The sequence below is a fragment of the Dendrobates tinctorius genome, unplaced genomic scaffold (genome assembly GCF_039654945.1).
Source record: "Dendrobates tinctorius isolate UK_male_01 unplaced genomic scaffold, ASM3965494v1 ptg000241l, whole genome shotgun sequence".
NCBI lineage: Eukaryota > Metazoa > Chordata > Amphibia > Anura > Dendrobatidae > Dendrobates > Dendrobates tinctorius.
In genome coordinates, this window is record NW_027361908.1 from 8,181,392 (window position 1) to 8,206,610 (window position 25,219).

General features: G+C 41.3%; 1 protein-coding gene across 1 annotated transcript in view; it reads left to right on the forward strand.

Annotated features, from left to right (window-relative positions):
• LOC141060642 (dynein axonemal heavy chain 3-like) overlaps window positions 1-25,219 on the forward strand; it is a 2,648,786-nt gene that overhangs the window by 394,356 nt on the left and 2,229,211 nt on the right. The gene's annotated exons all lie outside the window — the stretch shown is intronic.

Genomic DNA, 25,219 nt, shown 5'->3' on the forward strand with positions numbered 1-25,219 from the left:
CTAGCACATACAATAACCTTCCACTGCAATATACTCCAGGGCTGGTGAAGCACATTGTTTCACCCTACTTCACCACAGCCCAGCTTGTTGCCATAGTACTGATCAGCAAATCTCTACCTTCTCAGTGGTTCTGTATCCTATTTCTTACACTATTGGTGACCTGGAACTACCACTTGGATCCCCACCAGTCCCACAAATTTAGTCCTGTTACCTTTGGCATTCACCAAGCTCAGGGCTACCCATGACACATCGTCCTACAGAAACACCACTTTTTTTGGTGGAATATCAATCTGTCTCTTCCGTCACTTCAAAGTAATGCTAGTCCCTTTTCCATTAGTTTCTTTTCCTGCAGTTCACCCTCAATGGCAGCACTGCTTGCATACACTTCCTATTTTAACATGAACTTGTTCCTATCTGCCTACCTACAGGAAGTCAACTCTTTCCCTAACACTAATCTCCTCCTGCTATGGGCTAGTCCCAAACATTGACACTATCTGATCCTAACAGTACTACCTAACTGCAGTTACTGTCACTATCTATGCTAACTACATCATGTCCTAAATCCTAACCTATGTTTTTGTAACAACACTGCTGGCATCACTGCATGGCCTCCCATCCCTGCACACCAACTTTCTCACTGCTCCAGGTCATGCGGTGATTCCTGTCTGCTGCCAGCTCCATGTGCTATGCCTCATGTTTTCCTGCTTGCTCTCCATGTTTCCTGACTGTGTGTATAGGGGGGCGGTGCCTGAACTCTCTGCTTCTTATGCAGTCAGGGTGCAGTGGTCTAATCTGTCCCCGACCAATCACCTGGAGCCCTTTACTATATAGGGACGCCACACCCACTAACCTTTGCCTGTGCAATGTCTATACTCAGTTAGTGTTTTGCTGCTGAGGAAGCCAGGCCCTGTTCTGTGTATCTCCTTCTCTGGAGGAATACTCTAGCTTTGTTTTGTATTCCTTGTCTGCCCTCCAGGAGGCTGCATATCCTGGTCCCTGTATCCTTCGGTCCCTGTACCTTGTCTTGTACTGTCTCTCTGTCTGAACTCTGTCTTACCTCTGTCTGTCTGTCAGTCTCCTTGTCTGTGGTTCCTTTCCCTGCTGTGTCTTTCCCTGTGTCCTCCCTGTCTGTACCTTGCACTCTTGCAAGCTCCGCCTACCTTGCACTCTTGCAAGCTCCGCACTCCTGCGGCTCTGCCTACTCTGCACTCCTATGGCTCCACCTACTCCACAGTCCTGCTGCTCCACCTACTCCACACTCCTGCGGCTCCGCCTACTCCGCTCTCCTGCCTGTATCCATACCCGCACCTCCTGTGTGAACAGGTCCAAAACCTGTTCCTTCATATTCCACTCCTTCCTGCCTGTATCCATACCTGAACCTCCTGTGTGAACAGGTCCAACCCTGTTCCTTCATACTCCACCCCTTCCTGCCTGTATCAGTACCCATTCCTGCTGTGTGAACAGGTCCCTACCTGTTCCTTCATACACCACACCTGCTTGCCCAGTGTCTCCAAGCCGTGCCTGCTTGCCCAGTGTCTCCAAGCCATGCCTGCTTGCCCAATGTCTCCAAGCCATGCCTGCTTGCCCAGTGTCTCTAAGCCGTGCCTGCTTGCCTAGTGTCTCCAAGCCACGCCTGCTTGCCCAGTGTCTCCAAGCCACGCCTGCTTGCCCTGTGTCTCAGCCGTGCCTGCCGTGCCTACCTGCCTGCTTGTCTGTAGCTTCTGTCCAAGTGACTTGTCCCTGAGTGGGATCAGCAGCCACAGCCACACACCACCCAGGAGTGGCACCCGACAGCTATCTGCCTCACAAGCCTGACCTCACCATCAGAGGCTCCAGTGAAGACCGAGGTAGCTGTCGTAGTCATGCCCCTTCCAGAGTAGTCTGGTCTGTGGCACAGTGGGGCCACAAACCCCGGTTCGCGCCAATCAGCCAAGGCATGAGCGTGACAGTTTTACCTTATGCTATGCTATCCTACAGTATTCTGCACACTACTAACATTCCTTATACACTACACATATTACACCTTTCAAGACTCATTATACACAAAAGACACAGGACATAATTCTCACTACAATGCGAATGGTGTCTTCAGAGGTAGGAACAAGACTGTCCAGTCCACACCTCTTACACTATTGATAGGCATATCTTGATTAAGCTGGAAATAATGTTATTTATCAAAAGAACTCATCCTCCTTTGTCTGCTTTTTTACTTTTAAATCATAATTGTTCTTTATATCATGAATATCAATTTGTTATCTCATATTTAAATTATGATTAATACTTTTATTGATATTATGTAGATTTTTCAAATTCATTAGTAATAATTTCTTAGACCTGTCTGAAATGGTAACATAGGAACCCTAGAGTGGATGGGAAAGAATTAGGGATTGCATATAAGAAAATTAGAAACATGGTCAATAGCATATTCTTGTCCATCTGATTCAATGGAAACATTTTGCTCATTTTAACCTATTTTTTCTCTCTACAGGGTTAATCTCTTACTTTACTATCTGTGTTTTTAAGGGTTAACTATATTGCATTTAAATCTTAAGGTGTAACTATATTCACAAGGGGTTAATTAAGGGTGGGAGTTCATAATTAAGGGTTTATAAGGGGCAGCTGGTTGGGGCTCAACTCCTTTTGGAAGTGCATTGAGCAGCAGGGTGGTGTACTGGTAAAAGGGGAAAAAAAGTCTTTTAAATCTTCTGCCTGAGCGAGTGTGAATGAGCTGAGTGTGACCTGAGCGTAAGTGCGAACTGTGATAAGTGTGTGACTTGAGATTCAGTGACTTTGGATTCAGGGAGTTTCCAAGGGAGGTATTACTGAATTGCTGTTATATTTTATTTATACTTTTTATTTACTTTTGCTTATCTTATTGTTTGGTGCAATCTCCATTAGGATGTGCTCCACTATTGCCAATGCCATCCAGTGCACATCCTGCCGCATGTATGAAATCCTTGAACAGCCGGTCGAGGGTGCACACTGCTGTGCCAGATGTGAGCATGTTGTGCATTTGGAAGCCCAGATACTGGATCTAAATGTGAAGCTGGCAACACTGAGATCCTTAGACAATATGGAAAGGAGTCTTCTGCTCACTGAGCAGACGCTCAATGGGATTGATGAGGGGGGGATGCTAGGTTGGAGCTGCAGGACAATGAAGCAGCTAGCTGGGTGACAGTTAGAAGACAGGGTAGAGGGAAGAGCATCGGGGAGGCTAGTCCTGATCTGGCACACCCCAATAAGTTTGCTAAGTTGGCAGATGAGGGGAGTGTTAGTGCAGGAGTACCACTGCTGCAGCAAGGCATGTCCTCTGAAAGCCGGAGGAGTGTCTGCTCCAGTAAGGGGGGAAATAGGAGAGTAGGGCAGGCCAGACAGGTTCTGGTAGTGGGAGACTCAATTATTAGGGGAACAGATAGGGCAATCTGTCACAAAGACAGGGATCATCGAACGGTGTGCTGCCTACCTGGCGCTCGAGTCTGACACATCGCTGATCGGGTTGACAGATTACTGGGAGGGGCTGGTGAGGATCCAGCGGTCATGGTGCACATTGGCACAAATGACAAAGTTAGAGGTAGGTGGAAGGTCCTTAAAGATGATTTCAGGGAATTAGGCTGTAAGCTTAAAGCAAGGACCTCCAAGGTGGTATTTTCGGAAATACTTCCTGTACCACGTGCCACGCTAGAGAGGCAATGGGAGATTAGGGAGGTCAATAAGTGGCTCAGGAATTGGTGTAGGAAGGAGGGGTTTGGGTTCCTGCAGAACTGGGCCGACTTCTCAGTTGGCTACAGGTGCTACGCTAGGGACGGGCTGCACCTCAATGGGGAGGGTGCAGCTGTGCTGGGGGAGAAAATGGCTAGAAGGTTGGAGGACTGTTTAAACTAGGGACGGGGGGGTATTCCTTTTATAGGAGGGGAAGATAGTGCAGATAGAGACCTGGGCACAAACAATGACATTGGGAGTGGGGATGGCATGGGGGTGGGGTTAGAACAGTTAATAATTTAAGAAAGAATAGAGGTACAGAGAGATACATAGAGTGCATGTATACTAATGCCAGAAGCCTTGCCAACAAAATGGAGGAATTGGAGTTAATGTTGTTGGAACATAATTATGACATGGTGGGGATATCTGAGACATGGCTGGATGAGAGCCATGACTGGGCGGTTAATTTACAGGGGTATAGTCTGTTCAGAAATGACCGTACAAATAAATGAGGGGGAGGCGTGTGTTTATATGTAAAATCATCCTTAAAACCCATCCTTCGTGATAATATATATGAATCTAATGAAAATGTAGAGTCCCTGTGGGTGGAGATAAGGGGAGGGGAAAAAAATAATAAATTACTGATAGGGGTTTGTTATAAGTCTCCAAAAATAATGGAAGCAACAGAGAATATCCTCATAAAGCAAATAGATGAAGCAGCGACTCAAGGAGAAGTCATTATTATAGGGGACTTCAACTACCCTAAAATACATTGGGGAACTGAAACCTGCAGTTCCAGCAAAGGTAATAGGTTTTTGACAACTATGAGAGACAATTACCTTTCACAGCTGGTTCAGGACCCAACAAGAGGGGGGCACTGCTAGACCTAATATTAACCAACAGGCCAGACCGCATATCAAATGTAAGGGTTGGGGGTCACTTGGGTAATAGTGATCACAAATTAATAAGTTTTCATGTATCCTTTAATAAGATGTGTAGTAGAGGGGTTACAAGGACACTAAACTTCAGGAAAGCAAATTTCCAACCGATGAGAGATGATCTTGGTGCAATTAACTGGGACGATATCCTGAGACATAAAAATAAACAAAGAAAATGGGAGACGTTTATTAGCAATCTGAATAGGACCTGTGCACAATATATACCGTATGGGAATAAACATGCTAGAAATAGGCGGAAACCACTATGGCTAAATAGAGCTGTAAGGGGTGCAATAAGAGATAAAATTAAAGAATTTAGAGAATTAAAGCAAGTAAGTAGTGATGAGGCATTAACTAAATACAGAAGATTAAATAAATTCTGTAAAAAGCAAATCAAGACAGCAAAAATTGAGACAGAGAGACTCATTGCCAGAGAACGTAAAAATAATCCCAAAATATTCTTTAACTACATAAATAGTAAGAAACTAAAAAATGATAGTGTTGGTCCCCTTAAAAAAAGTCTGGGTGAAATGGTGGATGAGGATGAGGAAAAAGCCAATATGCTAAATGACTTTTTTTCAACAGTATTTACACAAGAAAATCCCATGACGGATAACATGATCATGGATAGAAATTCTCCATTAAATGACACCTGCTTAACCCAGCAGGAAGTACAGCGGCGTCTAAAAATCACTAAAATTGACAAATCCCTGGGCCCGGATGGGAAACACCCCCCAGTACTGCAGGAATTAAGCACAGTCATAGATAGACCATTATTTTTAATCTTTAAAGATTCCATAATAACAGGGTCTGTACCACAGGACTGGCGTATAGCAAATGTGGTGCCAATATTCAAAAAGGGGACAAAAACTGAACTTGGAAATTATAGGCCAGTAAGTTTAACCTCAACTGTGGGTAAAATCCTGGAGGGTTTTCTAAGAGATACTATACTGGAGTATCTGGAGAAGAATAACCTCATGACCCTATATCAACATGGGTTTACAAGGGACCATTCCTGTCAGATTAATCTGATAAGCTTTTATGAAGAGGTAAGTTCCAGACTGGACCAAGGGAATGCAGTGGACGTGGTGTACATGGACTTTTCAAAAGCTTTTGATACAGTGCCACACAAAAGGTAGATACATAAAATGAGAACAATGGGGATAGGGGAAAATATGTGTAGGTGGGTTAAGAGCTGGCTCAGGGATAGGAAACAAAGGGTGGTTATTAATGGAGCACACTCGGACTGGGTCACGGTTAGCAGTGGGGTACCACAGGGGTCAGTTTTGGGCCCGCTTCTTTTTAACATATTTATTAATGACCTTGTAGGGGGCATAGAGAGTAGAATTTCAATATTTGCAGATGACACTAAACTCTGCAAGGTAATCAATACAGAGGAGGACAATTTTATATTACAGGAGGATTTATGTAAACTAGAAGCTGGGGCTGATAAATGGCAAGTGAGCTTTAATGGGGATAAATGTAAAGTCATGCACTTGGGTAGAATGAACAAGATGTATAATGATGTGCTTAATTGTGAAACACTGGGCAAAACTGTCACTGAAAAAGACCTGGGTGTATGGGTGGACGACAAACTCACATTTAGTGGCCAGTGTCAGGCAGCTGCTGCAAAGGCAAATAAAATAATGGGATGCATTAAAAGAGGCATAGATGCTCATGAGGAGAACATAATTTTACCTCTATATAAGTCACTAGTGCGACCACACTTAGAATACTGTGTACAGTTCTGGTCTCCGGTGTATAAGAAAAACATAGCTGAACTGGAGTGGGTGCAGAGAAGAGCGACCAAGGTTATTAGGGAACTAGGGGGTCTGCAATACCAAGACAGATTATTACACTTGGGGTTATTTAGTTTGGAGAATCGAAGGCTTAGGGGTGATCTTATTACAATGTATAAATATATGCAGGGACAGTACAAAGACCTTTCTAATGATCTTTTTACTCTTAGACCTGTGACGGGGACAAGGGGGCATCCTCTACGTCTGGAGGAAAGAAGGATTAAGCATACTCACAGACGCGGATTCTTTACTGTAAGAGCAGTGAGACTATGGAACTCTCTGCCATATGATGTTGTAATGAGTGATTCCCTACTAAAATTTAAGAAGGGACTGGATGCCTTTCTTGAAAAGTATAATATGACAGGGTATATATACTAGTTTCCTTAATATTGCGTTGATCCAGGGAGCTAGTCTGATTGCTGTATGTGGAGTCGGGAAGGAATTTTTTTCCCCAATGTGAAGCTTACTGTTTGCCACATGGGTTTTTTTTGCCTTCCTCTGGATCAACATGTTAGGGCAGGTGAGGATAGGATATGGGTTGAACTAGATGGACTTAAAGTCTCCCTTCAACCTTAATAGCTATGTTACTATTTTGCTATGTTACTATGATTAATACTTTTATTGATAGTATTATGTAGATTTTTCAAATTCATTAGTAATAATTTCTTAGACCTGTCTGAAATAGTAACATAGGAACCCTAGAGTGGATGGGAAAGAATTAGGGATTGCATATAAGAAAATTAGAAACATGGTCAATAGCATATTCTTGTCCATCTGATTCAATGGAAACATTTTGCTCATTTTTATATACAAACTGTTCTTCAAAATGCACAATTAGATGCAAATATTTCATAGAAGTAGAAGTCAACTCTGTATTCTCTTCTCTTATCTAGAGAATGACATTGAAAAATATCTTTTGACAGTTAAGGCCCCGTCACATATAGCGATCTCGCTAGTTAGATCGCTGCTGAGTCACAATTTTTGTGACACAACAGCGATCTCACCAGCGAGATTGCTGTGTGTGACAGTGATCAGCGACCGGCCCCCCTGCCGGTATCGCTGATTGCTGCAGGAAAGGCCATGAATTTTTTTTGTTCGCTGGTCTAACGCTGGCCAGCACACATTGCTGCGTGTGACAGGCGGGAGACCAGCGATCAGCTGGTAACTAACGTACACATCGGGTATCCAAGGGACGTGCGTGCCTTAGATACCCGATGTGTACGTTAGTTACCAGCTCCCTGCATCAGCTCGCTGGTTACTGATGTGCACAGCGATGCCGGGCGCTCGGCGTCTCTGTGCTGATCGCTGGTGAAGGTGTCTGTTTGACAGCTCACTAGCGATCACATAGCGATTCACCAGCGATCCTGACACACTGATATCGTTGTCAGGATCGCTGGTGAGTCGCTATGTGTGACTCCAGCCAAAAGCCCCCGTTACACACTGCGATATCGCTAGCAATATCGCTGTAAAGTCACCGATTTTGTGACGTTACAGCGATATTGCTAGCGATATCGCTGCATGTGATACTTACCTCTGACCGGCTCCCCCGCTGATTATCGCTGTTCGCGCAAGAAGCTGCTGGACCATTCCTCGTTGGCCACTTCCTGCTGGGCTTCCTGTGGCGCCAACGAGCAACGCGTGTTGGGGAACAAAATTCCAGAAGATGGGGGATATTCGGGAGAAGTCTTGGAGGCGATTGGGTGAGGAACAAATAAGTGTGGCGGGGAGAAGGAGGTCTTTGGAGGACCGGAGATTACATGAGAGAATAGATTTACTATATCGGTTTAAGCGAAACCTAGTATGGCAATAGACCATTATCTAGTAGGGCACAATATATTGATCTAATTGGCACAGTGAACTGTAAAAGATGGCAATTGGTAAGTATTTAAAAACATGCACATTATACTATGTTCATACTGCTAAGGAATTAGAGAATTAAATTTGCTTTTTGGAGTACTTCTTTATTATGTGGTCATTCTAATGGCTATGTTTTTAGTAGTCATTTAAACCCAGCTACAGAGATAAAATTTTAGTTGAATCGCACTTTAAATATTACTTGAAATAGCTGAGTTCTTTATCATTAACAGTATGGAGAAATCTGAGTACAATAATGGCCATATAAAGTACTGTACCAAGGTTTTAGGAAGGTATGGAAAAAATGCTGCAAATTAAGAAGACTTTAAAAAATGAATTTTAATAGTTTATTTTTATAAAATCCCAAAATGCAAAATGATTGAACAAAAGAGAAATTGAAATCAAATCAATATTTGGTGTGACCACTCTTTGCCTTCAAAACAGCATAATGAATTCTTGGATAACTTGCACAAAGTTAAGGATTTTGTAGGATTATAGCCAGGTGTATGAGTAGCTAATTCTACTATACAGGTGATAGATGATACTGATAATTCTTTTTATCTGTATGTTGAAACACAGTCATTAACTGAATCAGAAACAGCTGTGTAGGATGATAAAACATGTTGAGGAATAGTAAAACTTTGCTACAAATGTGAGATTGTAGAAAACAATTTCATGTCAGAGGTCATGCACAATGGCAAAACTAAGCACAGCAACAAGACACAAAATAGCAATACTGTGTGAGCAAGTTCTCTATTTGGCAAAGATGTCAAAGCAGACTGGGATTTTATGATGTGGTGTTCAACTCTTTCAAAGTAAAACCAAGAAATAGTCAACATGTAGGGCTGCAAATGCAGTGGTTGGACAAAACTTAGTGTTTTGCACACGTAGTAGTACAGTAAACACCTGGTAAAAGGATCTGGCTAAGATTAAACTGCACAAACCCCACCCTGTTCCTGTACAGACTTAATAAAATATCCATTAAAGCAGTCCCTAGTGGCTTCAAGCAACCCTGATAACCCTTGCAGGTAAAACTATAGATGATCACTCTGACCTGGCTCCCTGAAAGGCCATTGACTTGGACATCTTAAGGAACTGAGGGAGAGAGCAGCAAAAGAAAGTAGTCCCAGCAGTACACTTATCTGATGGGCCTAGATACACAGAAGTAGGAACAGAACTCCAACCAGGATCCACCGAAGACTATCACCGGCAGAGGAGACTAGCAGGGGGAGGTGTAAATAGTAGCACCTGTAGATAACAGGCTAGATAAAAAATGAAAAACACTTGCTGTCCAAAAAGAATGGACAAAAGCAAAAGGTAATCAGCATCTGCACAGAGACAGAACTTCCTGTTGCTCAGTGGACAGAGATGCCTGCAGAAAAGCACAGGACCTTGGATTGAATTCTGAGGCATGACACAGTGCAGCTGATGAAAAAAACATGCATACTTTACTTCAAAATTGGAAGATGTGAAACTGTGCTATCTGCTTGGACATAGCAACAACCAGTGGGACCCAGCTACACCCATCTACTGTTCAGAAAAGTCTGTCCAGAAGTGGTATTCGTGGAAGAAGTCTTTTATAAATGCTATAAATTTGATTAGGAAAAATTAGCTCAAGTTATGCATGAAAACAAAGGAACTAAGGTGCAAAAAATGGCAGCAGGTCTTATGAATGAAAATGTGCAATATTAGCTGTAACAGAAGGACTTGGAGAGAGGTATAATAATGTTTGCAAGAATTAGTGAAACTTGGTGCAGGTTCCTTGTAAGTTTGGGGTTGCATTTCACCAAATAGTGTTGAGGTTTTGATTAGTATTAATAGTGTCCTAAATGCTGAGAAATATAGGCAGATACTTAAACAGTATATAAAGTATTGCCAGTGTATACATCGCTTTTAAATATTATGAAATCTACCATTAAAAAGCACTCCTACCAAAGTTTTTATCATTTTAATATATTGCAGTCATCATATTATATAGCATCCTGTACTTAGAATTACTCATTTTATCCTTCTATCCAGTCAATTTTTCTCTTTTCTCTGCTCTTTGTAGAAACAGGAAGTCTCTTTTATCAGAAAACTCTTCCACATCTTCAAGTCCTGAATCAGATCCCTTTAAAGTTAAAATAGCCTTTGTGTTTCTATATAGAGCTTAGAAGGATTCAGCTAGTCAGTTTTCAATCACGTGATGTTGTAAGGAGATGGCAGGTCCCCTCAGTTGCGTTCTGTCCTTCTCTGTGTGGCCCCCCATGCACCATATATAAATGTATTATGTATGTGCTGTATTTGTTATGCCTTGTTATTGTGTATTTTCCCATTTAAGGGCTATGAATAGTTAGGGACAGTGAACAATTAATTTGGGGGCTGAGCCAGCAGCCGCAGAAAGGCGGGAGGAAGCTGCTGTCCCCAGTCAGTAACCCAGACACTTGGCCCAGGGCAGACGTATAATATGGATAGGGCATTGCCAGACTCCCTGAGGGGAGAGATCTGTTGCCCTGGACCCAAGGACTTAAGGATTAAAGGAACACAACACGAGTCCCAGGACTCTGGAAGGGCCCCTGCTGAAGGAACTTTAAGCTCCCTGATCCTAGTGAGTGGGCTCCTGTGAATCTTCGGCTGCTGCAGCTGCTGTGGGTGCAGCTGTGGAGAGTGCCAGGGAGAAAGCAGGAAGCCAGTGTTATTCTCTTTTCTTTCTATTCCATCCCTGTTCATTAAAATGTTATTCCCTGTTGGACAACAGTTGCCTTCTTGGACTCTAATATGACTGGACTACCGTGGCCGGAGAGAGAAAAAGGTAAACTGTGGGAAAAGCTGTGTCGCTCTTGTATATTTATGTACTAGGACTAGGGGCCGGTGGATGGGGGGGGTGCTCGCTGGCCGTGTGCTCAGTGGACTCTGCCTGTGGACTGTGCCTTTAAGTAACTAGGCGATAACAACCCCCCCTTGTTACACTGTCATAGACCTAATAGAAAACAGTAGAATTAGCTGGGTAGAATGACAAAATGAACAATTGTAAGTGCACAGTGCTGTATAATATGATTACTGCAATATATTAAGAGGAAAAAATACTTTGATGGGAGGAGGGCTTCTTTATCTTACTCTCTCATTTTCAGTTTTTTATTTTTACATATAAGAAAAAAGGAAGTAATCTGTAGCGTACAGTTAATGAATATTAAATTATAGATCAAATCAAAACAAAATGACTTGTTCCTTTGGATAATTTAAATCTTCCTGAGGATATAAAATGTATAATTTAAAGACTGACTGACTATGGGGTTCTTGCTGGTTATTTTCTAAACTTCCTCAATTTAACTGTTTGCATTCATAGATTGTGGCAGATAATGTCTTCGCTACATTTCCTTTTTAAAATGCTCAATTTCTTTGTTCACTGTTATTAGAGGTGATATATTGGTATTTTTTTTTTGCTTTGGGTGACCTTTGCAAAATGAAAGTTTCACAAAATGAAAAAAGAAAGCCTAAAGGCACAGTACATACCCCGGAGTATCCTACAGGTTCTTCTGAAGAATAGGGGATATGAATGAAATATGTAATAGTCTATCCATTTGTTGTTTTCTTTTGTATATGGAAATTGAAACTAGTTGTTCCAATAAATCAGCTGCAGTGGGATATAATAATGTGTGTAATTTATTTTTAAAGAAAATAATAATAATAGCAATAATATCTTAACCTGCATTAAAGGGTAGGTGCCGTGATTTTAATTTTTGTATTAATAATTATTGATTATACAATCAATTATTTTTAATACAAAATTAAATGAATTACTTCCATACTTTTTTATTAACTTACTTTTGCCACTGGAGGCTACCATTTTCATTATTGTGGGCGTAAGTGACTGGGCACGACACTTGCACACCTCACTTATGGCAGCCATGGGCATAAGAGACTGCAGTCAGACACCGACCACATCTCTTACATTGGGGCTTCTCCTCCTGCCTCTTTGCTGTGAACTGGGCATGCCTCTTGGGCTGTCCAGGTCACAGTTGTGAGAGGATATCGGGGCCATTTTGTTGTGGCCCGCAGCGTATGCTGTGGGCTTTATTTTCCACTGTCATCACACACACTGCTCAGTGCGTGCGATGACAGGAGCTGCCTGAGAGAAGCTTTTGGGAAGCAAGGGTCCAGGGTAAGTATCTGCAGCGGGGAGCGGTGATCGCAGCCTGTAATTAGTATTACAGTACAGGCTGCGATCACCGCTCACAGCCGGCCTGTTCAAAGTACAGCAGGGAGATCGTCACACTGCTCTGCCCTGAACAGGATGCAGCACTTCCTGGGAGAGGAGGGAAGGTAAGTACATGTTTTTTTTCCTATGCATTGTATAGAATCTATACAATGCATAGAATCAGGGGTGAGTTGCTCGGTGTCCTCCTGTTACTGTGTTTCTATTCTGCATGCAGCATCCTTAGTACGGCCCTCTCTGGGTCCACATCAGTAGGTAATTGTGGGACTTGTAGTTCCACAGCAGTTTCTCTGCAGTATTTGTGTTCCTGCTTTGAGTTTCTGCGTGTGCAGAGAGTAGGCTCTGAGTTCAGAGCAGGAACCACGTGCAGCTGTGCAGAGATGGGGAACACGTGCAAAATAATGCATGCAAAGCAGTGTCAGTGCTGCCTCCAGCAGCCAGTCACAGTTCTTTCATTTTCAACCTGAAGTGGAAGAATGTAAGCTGGAATCTGATTGGTTGCCATCTGAAGTGCTGAAATTGCACTAAGGCAGTTTCCTGAAGTAAAAATGGCTGTGATTGTGACTTATTACTTGTGCCTTATTCAATGTTTAGTCTCTTTAGTTCCCTGTACTGTATGTTTTGTTATTCTCGGGTTCTGTCAGTTCATCCTTTGAGGGACATGTTGCTAATTGTTTTGCCCCATTGTATTCTCCTACCGTAGTGGGCACAAAATGTGTGTGAGTGGATCTATTCATTTTATTTTGTGTCGTTGAAGACTAACGCGACATTTTAAAACTCCCAGACAGGAAGTGGTTCATGCAAGATATTCACTATTTTGACCAAAATACAAGGAATAGCAGAAGTGATAGTGGAGGTGTACAAAGCATCTACCATATAATTAGTCTACATACCAATGTTATTAGTCAAGCCCACCACTATAAAACCAGACTATAGTGACACCATGTGGACAGTCGGAACAAACATTGAAAAGAAAACAAAAAAAAAACTACTATAAGTCCACACAAATGATTTTTACCGTAATCCAGGTAAGGAACAATGTAAAATTCCAATGTGTAAAAAAAGCACACACAAAGGGATGCAGCCCTGGGAGACGATAGATACAAAAACTGTTTTTCATGTACGATAAAATTATTATCAATGCTGCAAAGCAAAAAATACAAAAAAATAGTAGAAATACTGGTATCACATGTTTTTAATAAAGTGATATGTGCAAGTGCAAAGGAACTGAAATAGTCAATTCCACAAAATATCTGACCAATGTTTCTAATGATACCATATATTTCCATAAAATATAAATAAATAAAGTGACATGTGCAAATGAAAATTTGTTGTCACAACAATTAGTGTATCAGTGCCTAATATTACTGAAAAGTGACATGTGCAAGTGGATAAAAGGCGCTATAATGTGCAGAGCAAAGAAAATTGTTACACATGTGTAATGAAAAATATCCGATACTCATATATGCAGCATAAAAGCTATGATAGAGCGCACTGTGCAACTATGTGCAACAGAAAATCCTTACAAGTAGGAAAATTATATGTTAGATATGATAATCAACTCACTGGGTAAAGTAGCGTGTCTGCCCCCCGGATAGTGTCCTCCCCAACGCTCGTTTCAGCACGTGGTCTTCCTCACGATTACAATAAAAATCATTTGTGTGGACTTATGGTCTTTTTTTTCCTAAGATATTTACTATAAACAAGGTGAAAAAAATCCTAAAAAATAAGCATCATTGCATCTGAGCCTATTCGTCAAACAATATGCGCTATTTTGAGGAATTTGGTTCAAAATCCACCAGTGGGAAAAAGTCAAAACATGAGTGTGCGTGTGAGCGTGTGTGTGAGAGTGTGCGGGTGCGTGTGTATGAGTGAGTGTGTGTATGAGTGAGCAAGCATGTGTATGAGTGAGCGTGCATGTGTGTGAGTGAGCGTGCGTGCGTATTTTCCTGTATGTGGGCATTCATGTGTGTGTGTATGAGCATGCATGTGTACGCCATAGTCCAGGTAATCCAGATTGTCCCACGGCGATCTCATGTGTAGAACAGTCACATTGGGAGAGGTAACTGCCCTACCCGACTGCCGACAATACACTGAGAGGAGATAATCGCCCCCTGCAGTGCATCAATGGGCTGCCGTGAGTGTGAGTGTGAGTACACTCCCCCCATAGACCAGCATACTGATCTCCTGAAATACTCTGTGCTGCTGTCACCCTGCTGCTTTCACCATATATCTCTCTCTGTGACCCCCCATAGACCAGTACACTGCTCTTCTGAAATACTCTGTGCTGCTGTTATCCTGATCCCTCCACCATATATCTCCCTATGTGACCTCCCATAGACCAGCACAGTGCTCTCTATCCCCTATGTGCCTGGTCTGTCTCCCCATGTGTGCTCTCTATCCCCCATGTGCCTGGTCTCCCTCCTATGCACTCCTCTCCCCCTGCATGTCTATCCCCATGGTTTGCTCTCCCTCCTATGCAATCCTCTCATCCCAGCATATTTCTCTCCCCATGGGTCACTTTCTCTCCTATGCAATCCTCTCCCCCCTGCATGTCTTTCTCCCCATGGGTCGCTCTCTCTCCTATGCAATCCTCTCCCCCCTGTAAGTCTCTCTCCTCATGGGTTGCTCTCCCTCCACTGCAATCCTCTTCCCCCTGCATGTCTCTCCCCATAGGTCGCTCTCCCTCCTATGCACTCCTCTCCCCCTGAATGTCTCTCTCCCCATGGGTCACTCTCCCTCCTATGCATGCCTCTCCCCCTGCTTGTCTTTCTCCCTATGGATCGCTCTCCCTCCTATGCATCTCCTCTCCCCCCTGCATGTCTCTCTCCTCATGGGTCGCTCTCCCTCCTATGCATGCCTCTCCCCCTGCATGTCTCTCTCCCCATGGGTTACTCTCCCTCCTAGGCACTCCTCTCCCCCTGCATGTCTCTCTCCCTCCTATGCACTCCTCTCCCCCAGCATGTGTCTCTCCCCATGGGTCGCTCTCTCTCCTATGCACTTCATTCCTCCTGCATGTCTCTCTCCACATGGGTCGCTCTCCCTCCTATGCACTCCTTTCCCCCTGCATGTCTGTGTGATACAGCAAGCAGCACCAACTAACAAAATCGTTGCTGCCCGCCATCCTCGGTGACTGTCTATTTGTCAGTATAACTTTGCAGTCACCAACAAAATGGCTCTGCACTGTGTTCCTAAATGTCATCCTCTCTTATCCCTTAGAAAACACCCAGAAGTGGAGGAGAGGAGTGACATCACACAATGTCAGCAGATTCAGCCCCCAATTACTACTGTGTAAGTAATGTGAGCTAGTTGTACATTAGGTTTTTGTCACATTTCAGTACTTGCTCCCCCTAGTGTTTAAAAGTGGAAATACCAAACCTTTAACAATTATTTTCATATTTTACTAAATTATAAACAAAAGATAATATTTTTAAGAAAATTCTAAACATTAATTCTTTGCATGTTTTCAATTGCTGAAATTTTTTTTTTTTTTGATGGCGCCTTACCTTTAAGAGAATTTGCCATCCCAAGCTGGAAGTACAATCTAAACACATAGCCTTGTAAAATATGTAGCTCCAATAAACATTGCATATTTAATATTCTAATTAGTGATGAGTGAATGTGCATGATTAATGTCTTTTCTGAGCATGCTCGGGTGTTATCAAAGCACCTGGGAGTGCTTGCATATTATGTTTGAGTACCCATGCGGCTGCATGATTTGCAGCTGTTAGCCTCAGCACAAGCAAGGATTGCCTGTCTGTTAGAGAATCCCCACATGTGTTGAGTCTGTCTAACAACCGCAAACCATGCAGCCACGGGGACACGAACATAATATACGAGCACTCCCAGATGTTCGGATAACACCCGAGCATGAACGGCCAGGATGTTAGCGGAGCATGCTCACTCATCACTAATTATAATCAATGTGTCCAATATGAAGAAACTAAAGTTAATTAAAATATGCTAATTAGTGTGCTCAAGATACTCTCGATGCATCCATGTGGTCAGTGCGGCATTCTGCCCATTGGTTTTGCATGCCCCCATCTCTCTCACTGCAAGACAAAGGTTTCTCACATGTCTATCTGCATGCAGTGGTTGCTCCAGGCAAGCCATGAACATGCACCATATTTGCAATGTCTACTGATAAACTTACTGTTATATTTAAAGGAGTTATAGGAATAACTAAGGAATACACTAAAATAACACTGAGAAATCGTATCATGAAAAAAGAACAGAAAGGATGGCACTCACAGTGCAGAAGTCGTGTACTTTATTGTAGGATAAAAAGCATACGCTCGTGAGTGACGTAAACACTATGGACACCGGCCGTTTCATGCACCTGCACTTCAACGGGTCTTGGAGTGCAGGTGCGTGAAACGGCCATTGTCCACAGTCTTTACATCGCTCCCGAGTCTATGCTTTTTATCCTTCAATAAAGTACACTACTTCTGAATGGTGAGTGCCATCCTTTCTGTTCTTTTTTTAATGATACAGTTACTTGTATTTTTTCTGGATTGAGCACCCGCTCTATGGGTAGCTGGCGTGTAGTCCAGGTGTGTGAATTTGCACTGCACTATGGTGCTGTAGGAAAGTGATTGCAGCAGTGCCAAATTTTTTCTTCCACACTGAGAAGTGATACTCCAGAGCAGGGTTCCCCAACTCCAGTCCTCAAGGCCCACCAACAGATCATGTTTTCAGGATTTCCTAAGTATTGATCAGGTGATAATTGCATCACCTGTGCAATACAAAGGAAAACATGACCTTTTGGTGGATCTTGAGGGCTGGAGTTGGGGAACCCTGCTCCAGAGTCATTATGTTATGGGGAATAAAATATTTGCTAAAAATGCCAAATCAGATGAGCTGATAGGTTCTTTTTTACCTTTTAGCTATCAATAGACTTAACGATCCAAAGCCGTAAACATGGGCATGCTAGTTGTAGAAAGCTAAATAAAATGATACTGTGATATCTGTGATCCAATGTCTTATTCCAGATAAATCCATGTTTTATCCTAATATGTAAATGAGCTGTTAGAGCTATGGGCCAGAAACAAATCTCCCTGAGAATCTGCCTACAGAGCTTATTATAAATGAAAGGGGAGTTACCGGTGTGAGACATGTAATGACTTATAGTTAAAATTAACAAAGTACATCAGGGCTCAGCTTTGTCTTATTGCAAAAACACATCTTCAGTTTTAATTGTCAAATTACTGTGCTGTCAGCTCAGCTGCAAAGCTACACCTAACATTTCAGCTTCAGTCTTACAGGCAAAGACATCCAGTGTGGCAGGAGGGGATATACAGCAGAATTTTGTTTCATTACAAACACATCTGCATTTGTAGCTCTCCTCTCACAGTACTTTTAGCTTTGATCATGTAGTTTGAGAATGATGAAAGCAAAAGAGGTGTTAGTTGTAGTCAGGCCCGGCTCTGCAGCTGAGCTGACAGCAGAAGATGAGAGGTATAGCTGCAAATGTGTTTGTAAAGAGACACAATTCAATTCTGCTGTACTGTTAATCATAATAACAAAGTTCTGTAGTGAGATCAGAAACACAGAAAGCAGCTATTACAAATCACACTGGTAGTCTCTGGAGGCTGAGTTTCATGCAGATCAGTGTCCTGCCCATAACCTTTAAAGCTTATTTACATTTGAAAATGTGTGTTTCTTTGGAATAAAATTTTAAAATGCAGATACTTGTATCAAGATATCACTTTATTCAACTTTTTATTTCCTGCTTGGTCATATAGATGGCTGAGAATGGTTGATCCTACTGAAATAATATCTTTAACCCCTTCAATCCGCAAGCCTGTTTTCACCTTCATGACCAGGCCAAATTTTGCAATTCTGACCAGTTTCAATTTATGAAGTAATAACTTTGGAACGCTTCAACGAATCCCACTGAGAAGTATTTTTGTTACATATTGTACTTCATGATATTATTAAAATTTATTCGATATAACGTGATTGTACTTGTGAAAAAAATCAGAAATTTGATGACAATTTTGAACATTTTGCAATTTTCAAAATTTTATTTTTTTATGCTCTTAAATCAGAGAGTTATGTCACACAAAATAGTTAAAAACATTTACATGTCTACTTTACATTAGTACAAAATTTTAAACATGAGTTCTTTTTGTTAGCAAGTTATAAGGGTTTACATTTGACCAGCGATTTCTAATTTTTTCACAAAATTTACTAAATCAATTTTTTTTAGGGACCACATTACATTTGAAGTGACTTTGAGGGGTATATATAACAAAAAATACCCAAAAGTGACACCATTCTAAAAACTGCACCCCTCAAGTTTTTCAGAACTGCATTCAATAAGTTTATTAACCCTTCAGATGCTTTGCAGGAAATTTTAGAATGTGGAAGGAAAAAATGAACATTTAACTTTTTTCATATAAATTTTACTTCAGATCCCAAATTTTATATTTTCACAAGGGTAGCAAGAAAAGATCAATGCAAAATTTGCTGTGCAATTACTGAGCATACCAATACTCCAAATAAGGGGGAAAAACACGATTTGGGAGCATTACAGAACTCGGAAGGGAAGTAGTGCCATTTTACTGTTTAAATGCAAAATTTGCTGGAATAATTAGCTATTGCCATGTTACATTTAGAGAGCCCCTAATGTGCCTAAACAGTAAAAATCCCCCACAAGTGATACTATCGTAAAAACTGAGCACCTCAAGGAATGTATCTAGATGTGGGTTGAGCATCTTGAACCCCAGGGTGCGGCACAGAAGTTTATAACATTGTGCCGTGAAAATAAAAAATAATCACATTTTCAAAAATGTTTTTAGCCCCAAATTTGCATTTTCACAATTTCTCCTGAGTATACCGATAACCCTTATATGAGGGAAAACTACTGTTTGGGCACAGGGCAGGGCTTGGAAGGGAAGGAGTGCCATTTGACTTTGAGAATACAAAATTTACTGGAATGATTAGCAGATGCCATGTCGCATTTGGAGTGCCCTATATGTGCCTAAACAGTGGAAATCTTCCATAAGTGAAACCATTTAGAAACTAGTCCCCTTAGGGAACTTATTTAGATGTGTGCTGAGGACCTTGAACACCCCCAGGTTCATAACAGAATTTTGTAACGTAGATCTATGAAAATAAAAAAAAATCACATTTTTGGCACAAAGAAATTTTAGTCCCGATTTTTTTATTTTCACAAGATAAAAGGAAAAAACGGACCCCAAAATTTTTTGTAAAATTTATCCTGAGTAGGTAAATACCCCATATGTAGTAGAAAAACTACTGTTTGGGTGTATGGCAGGCCTCAGACAGGAAAGGGTGGCGTTTTGGAACCAGATTTTGATGGCATGGTCTGCAGGAGTCAAGATGCATTTGGAGAGCCCCTGATGTGCCTAAAAAGTGGAAACCCCACTACAAGTGACCCCATTTTGGAAAATAGACCCCTCAAGGAATGTATCTAGATGTGTGGTTAGCACCGTGAACCCCCAGGGTTCTTCACAGAAAATTATAATGTAGAGTCATGAAGATAGAAAAATCACATTTTTCACAAAAAAATGTTCTTTTAGAAATGATGATACCCCTGAAAATAATGTGACAAAAGGGACATGTTAAATCAAAGTGTGTCCACTAATTAGCATCACAGGTGTCTACAATCTTGGAATCAGTGAGTGGGCCTGTATAGAGGGCTACAGATACACACCATGTCACCAAACAACACAGTGATTATCACACTCAACATGGACCAGAGGAAACAAATGAAAGAGTTGTCTTAGGAGATGAGAAAGAAAATTATAGACAAACATGTTAAAAGTAAAAGTTGTAAGGTAATCTCCAAGCAGCTTGATGTTCCTGTGGCGACAGTTGCACATATTATGCAGAAATTTAAGCTCCATGGGATTGCAGCCAACCTTCCTGGAAGTGGCCGCAGGAGAAAAATTGATGGCAAATCAAAGAGACGGATAATACAAATGGCAACAAAAGAGCCCAGAAAAACTTCTAAACAGATTAAAGTTGAACTTCAAGCTCAAGGAACATCAGTGTCAGATTGCATCATCTGTAGTTGTATGAGCCAAAGTGGACTTCATGGGAGACGACCAAGGAGTACACCATTGTTGAAAAAAATCATAAAAAAGCCAGACTGGAATTTGCCAAACGACATATTGACAAGCCACAAAGCTTCTGGGAGAATCTCCTATGGACAGATGAGACAAAAATAGTACTTTGTGGCAAGGCATATCAGCTCTATGTTCACAGATGGAAAAATGAAGCATATCAAGAAAAGAACACTGTCCCTACTGTAAAACATGGAGGAGGCTCTGTTATGTTCTGCAGCTGCTTAGCTGCATCTGGCACAGGTTGTCTAGAATCTGTGCAGGGTACAATGAAATCTCAAGACTACCAAGGGATTCTAGAGAGAAATGTGCTGCCCAGTGTCAGAAAGCTTGGTCTCAGTCACAGGTCATGGGTCTTGCAACAGGATAATGACCCAAAACACACAGCTAAAAACACCCAAGAGTGGCTAAGAGGAAAACAATGGACTATTCTGAAGTGGCCTTCTATGAGCCCTGACCTAAATCCTATTGAGCATCTTTGGAAAGAGCTGAAACATGCCATCTGGAAAAGGCAACTTTCAAGCATGAGACAACTGGAGTAGTTTGCTCTTGAGGAGTAGGCCAAAATACCTATCGAGAGGAGCAAAAGTCTCATTGACAGTTACAGGAATTGTTTGATTGCAGTGATTGCCTCAAAAATTTGTGCAGCAAAATATTAAGTTAAGGGTACCATCAATTCTGTCCAGGCCTATTTCAAGAGTTTAATTTTTTTTTAATTCTGTGGAAGCGTGGTTGAAAAGCAATATCTGACTTTCATTTGTTCATTTTCATAAATTTTTTATTTATTATTGCTTTTGTCCGATTCAAGTTATTTTTGTCACCATTGTGGGTTTTTCTGTAATTAAATGCAGGGTACCAACAATTTTTACCATGTGTGTAACCACACCTTGACCACTGATTGGCAGATGTCTGCTTGTGAATAGTGTGCACAAAAAAATTATAAATTAGAGATGTGTGGGGGGTTATGAAGAGCTCAGCATTCAGAAAACTGGTAGATTTGCAGCATATAGAAAAGTGTTTAATCAAAACTACAGCAAAAAGCCCAATAAGTGACACATCATTGGAATCACAGTCTCTACTTCTTCTTTGTGCTGCTCTAAGATGAGTTAGCAAATACCTGGCAACCTATATCCTTTAAAAGGAATATGTCAGCAGTTTTTGCTATGTAATCTAACAGCAGCATAACATAGGGAAAGAGACCCTTATTCCAATGATGTGTCATATAGTTTATTGGGTGTAGCAGTTGTGACAGAATCACAGTTTTCCCTCTTCAGCAGAGCTTGGAATGCTGAGCACTGCCCACACCACTGAGTGTCAGCCTTCTCTGTACATTACAGAAGAAACAAAGATGGGCTTGGCATAAAATGTGCACACTTATTTGTTTTTGTACATATAAGTGTAACAATGTTGGTGTGTACATAAACATTGGACCTAATATAGTGACAACACTTGGTGAGATTTATAATACAAACAAAAGAAGCTGAGATTTTGTTCAGTAGCAGTGGAAACCAAATATTTGCTATACTGTAGGCAGTATGCAATGGTTATGCAACAGAAATGCAAAAAAACACAAGATACATGTCATAATAAATGTTATATTATTTAATATGCATAAAGGCTAAAAAGCTACTAAGAAATATACAAATAAAGTAGAGATAGATATCAAAATATTCAAAACAAATGAATATATAATAATAATAATAATAATAAGCTTTATATAGCAGCAACATATTCCGCAGCACTTTACAATTTAAGGGCTCATATTCACATGCAAGAAACTCTGATGAGTCTCGCATGTCAATACCCGGCACTGCCACCGGCACTCGAAACGGAGTGTTCAGCTGGTTGTATTTCTATGCAGTTGAACGCCCCGATCCAAGTGCCGGTGGCAGTGCCGGATATTGACGTGCAAGTCTCGTCCGAGTTTCTCACATGTGAGTATGAGCCCTAACAGTTACAAACACAACAGTCATAAGTAACAACGTTAACAATACAATAATTAAAACAAAATAAGACGACCCTGCTATATACATGTATAAATCACAAAGATCACAGAAAATCCTAAAAATCATGAACAATAATGCAATAGATTTTTTGACCAAGCAAACCACGGAAAAAAAGACAGTGTGTAAGGTGTCATGTGGTTGTGCTGAAAAGAGAGGTGCAAGAACTAAGTCAATATATTATTATATTGTATATTGTATAGACTGAGATGAAACCTATGTAAATAAAGTACATGTGCAAATGGATTTGTGGCTGCAGCTGAATAGCAATCATGAACAAATCCTGTAGAAGTAAGGATATATGCATAATAAAGTGCATGTGCAAACCAAATAAAAACCTTTAGTAAGTGACAAGCAAAGTTTGCACTAAAAGTAACACCTCTATTGTTACTAAACAGAGATCTAAAATGCCTGGCACATGTCTACAATATAAATGCATTAATAGAAAGATGGCTTAACTATTATTGACAATGTATGATATGATCAATTGTGAACAATTGGAGGGCTAAATCATTACCTTGACTCTTGCAGCATGCAGCTTGAAGCAATATGCGCCCACCCTGATACCTTTTTAGCTTTCCTGACTACAATCTCGTTTTCTTCTTCCCTCCTTTTGTTCTTTGAACATTGTATATTGATAGAGAACATCTAATTATTGGTGGAGGTGTGGTTGGACCAGCAAGCAAGATGCAGCTAGTCAGATAGTTATAATCACTTGCTGATTAAACATTACATTTATTGAAACAAAAACACCCATCCCAGTAAGTGACACATTACTGTAGTCAGGATCTCAGCTCCTACATCATGCTGCTTTCAGATCACATAGTAAAAACATGCTGACAAATTCCCTTAATGTAAATAGATGAGAAATAATGTTGAGACTGATTATATGTTTTCCTGTTTATATATTTTATATTGTGTCTATTTTTTAAATAGCAAAACAGACTTGAAGTTTGCCATATTAAAAGCAGACACCTCCTTCTTTTATTGTCTGCAGTGTGTGTGTTTATATGTGGGTGTCTGTATTTTGTGGCATCTGTAATGAATGGAAGTTAAGTGAAAGAAAAATATCATAGTTATTACAATTTATAGAAAGCGATCCAATAAAGCTTACTCCCTTAAAGTTAAATAAGTCGATGGATGCAAAAAGAAAGTTAAAAGACTCTATCAAAATTGACAAAAAAAGTTTTTCATAACAAAGAATCCTGATTTAAATAATGTGACATCGTGACTAGTGTTGAGCATTCCAACACTGCAATATCGGGTGTCGGCCAATATTCGCGGTATCGGAATTCCGATACTGAGTTCTGATACTTTTAGTATATCGAATACCGGAATCGGAAGTTCCCATAATGCAATGAGTCAGTTTGATTTTATTCAGCCAATGAGGATCCTAAGAAGAGTAGGCACATCCTGTTAGAGCATGTTAGGCATGTAACTACTGGCATGGCTGTGATTGGCTGCTGAAATGATGTCATGATGCACTATAAAAGCCGCCACCACCATTTTGGGTTCACTCTGCTGTGAATTCAGTTAGGGATAGGACGCTGCTGTTCTGAGGGACAGTGTGACCTAGCGATTTGCTATATTGTGCTTTACCCAGGCTACTTTATCAACCACTGTAACTTTCTTTTGCCTTGCAGCACTGTTCACGGCTGTCTGCGAGGTCTCTGTGTGTGAGTGCAGCTCATGCTGTAGTGTCTTCTGCAGCCAGCCACCTCTGGTTGTAGTCCACTCAGCGTGCGTCACTGTCTCATACATTGTCCTTTTTTGCATTAGTGCTGCTCATTTTTCCTGATTTCTCCTATTAGTGTGGTTCCATCCGTATCCAGCTAGATTGCTTGCAAACACTATATAGGAGTAGATAGAGGAGCCTTTTTGCAGCCATGCAGTGCTAGTGCACAGTTCTCTGCACTGTTCACGGCTGTCTGTGAGGTCTCTGTGTGTGAGTGCGGCTCACGCTGTAGTGTGTTCCGCAGCCAGCCACCTCTGGTTGTAGTCCGCTCAGTGTGCATCACTGCCTCATAAATTGTCCTTTTTTGCATTAGTGCTACTCATTTTTCCTGATTTCTCCTATTAGTGTGGTTCCATCCGTATCCAGCTAGATTGCTTGCAAACACTATATAGGAGTAGATAGAGGAGCCTTTTTGCAGCCATGCAGTGCTAGTGTACAGTTCTCTGCACTGTTCACGGCTGTCTGCGAGGTCTCTGTGTGTGAGTGCGGCTCGCTGTAGTGTGTTCCGCAGCCAGCCACCTCTGGTTGTAGTCTGCTCAGTGTGCATCACTGCCTCATACATTGTCCTTTTTTGCATTAGTGCTGCTCATTTTTCCAGATTTTTCCTATTAGTGTGGTTCCATCCATATCCAGCTAGATTATTTGCAAACACTATATAGGAGTAGATAGAGGAGCCTTTCTGCTGGTTTGTGCCCTGCAGCCCCAGCCAGATTAGTATTAGCCTATTTTTTGGAGCCTCATCTATTGCATTGTAGGTTACCTTCCTGCATTGTAATAGCTACAAAAAGTTTGTGATACTATCGGTTTTACATCTTTGGGCACATCCAGTGTCTTTTTGTGAAAAAAAAAGTTAATAAAGTTCACCAAACACTCCACTTTACAGTTGTGTAGGCCACATTAGCT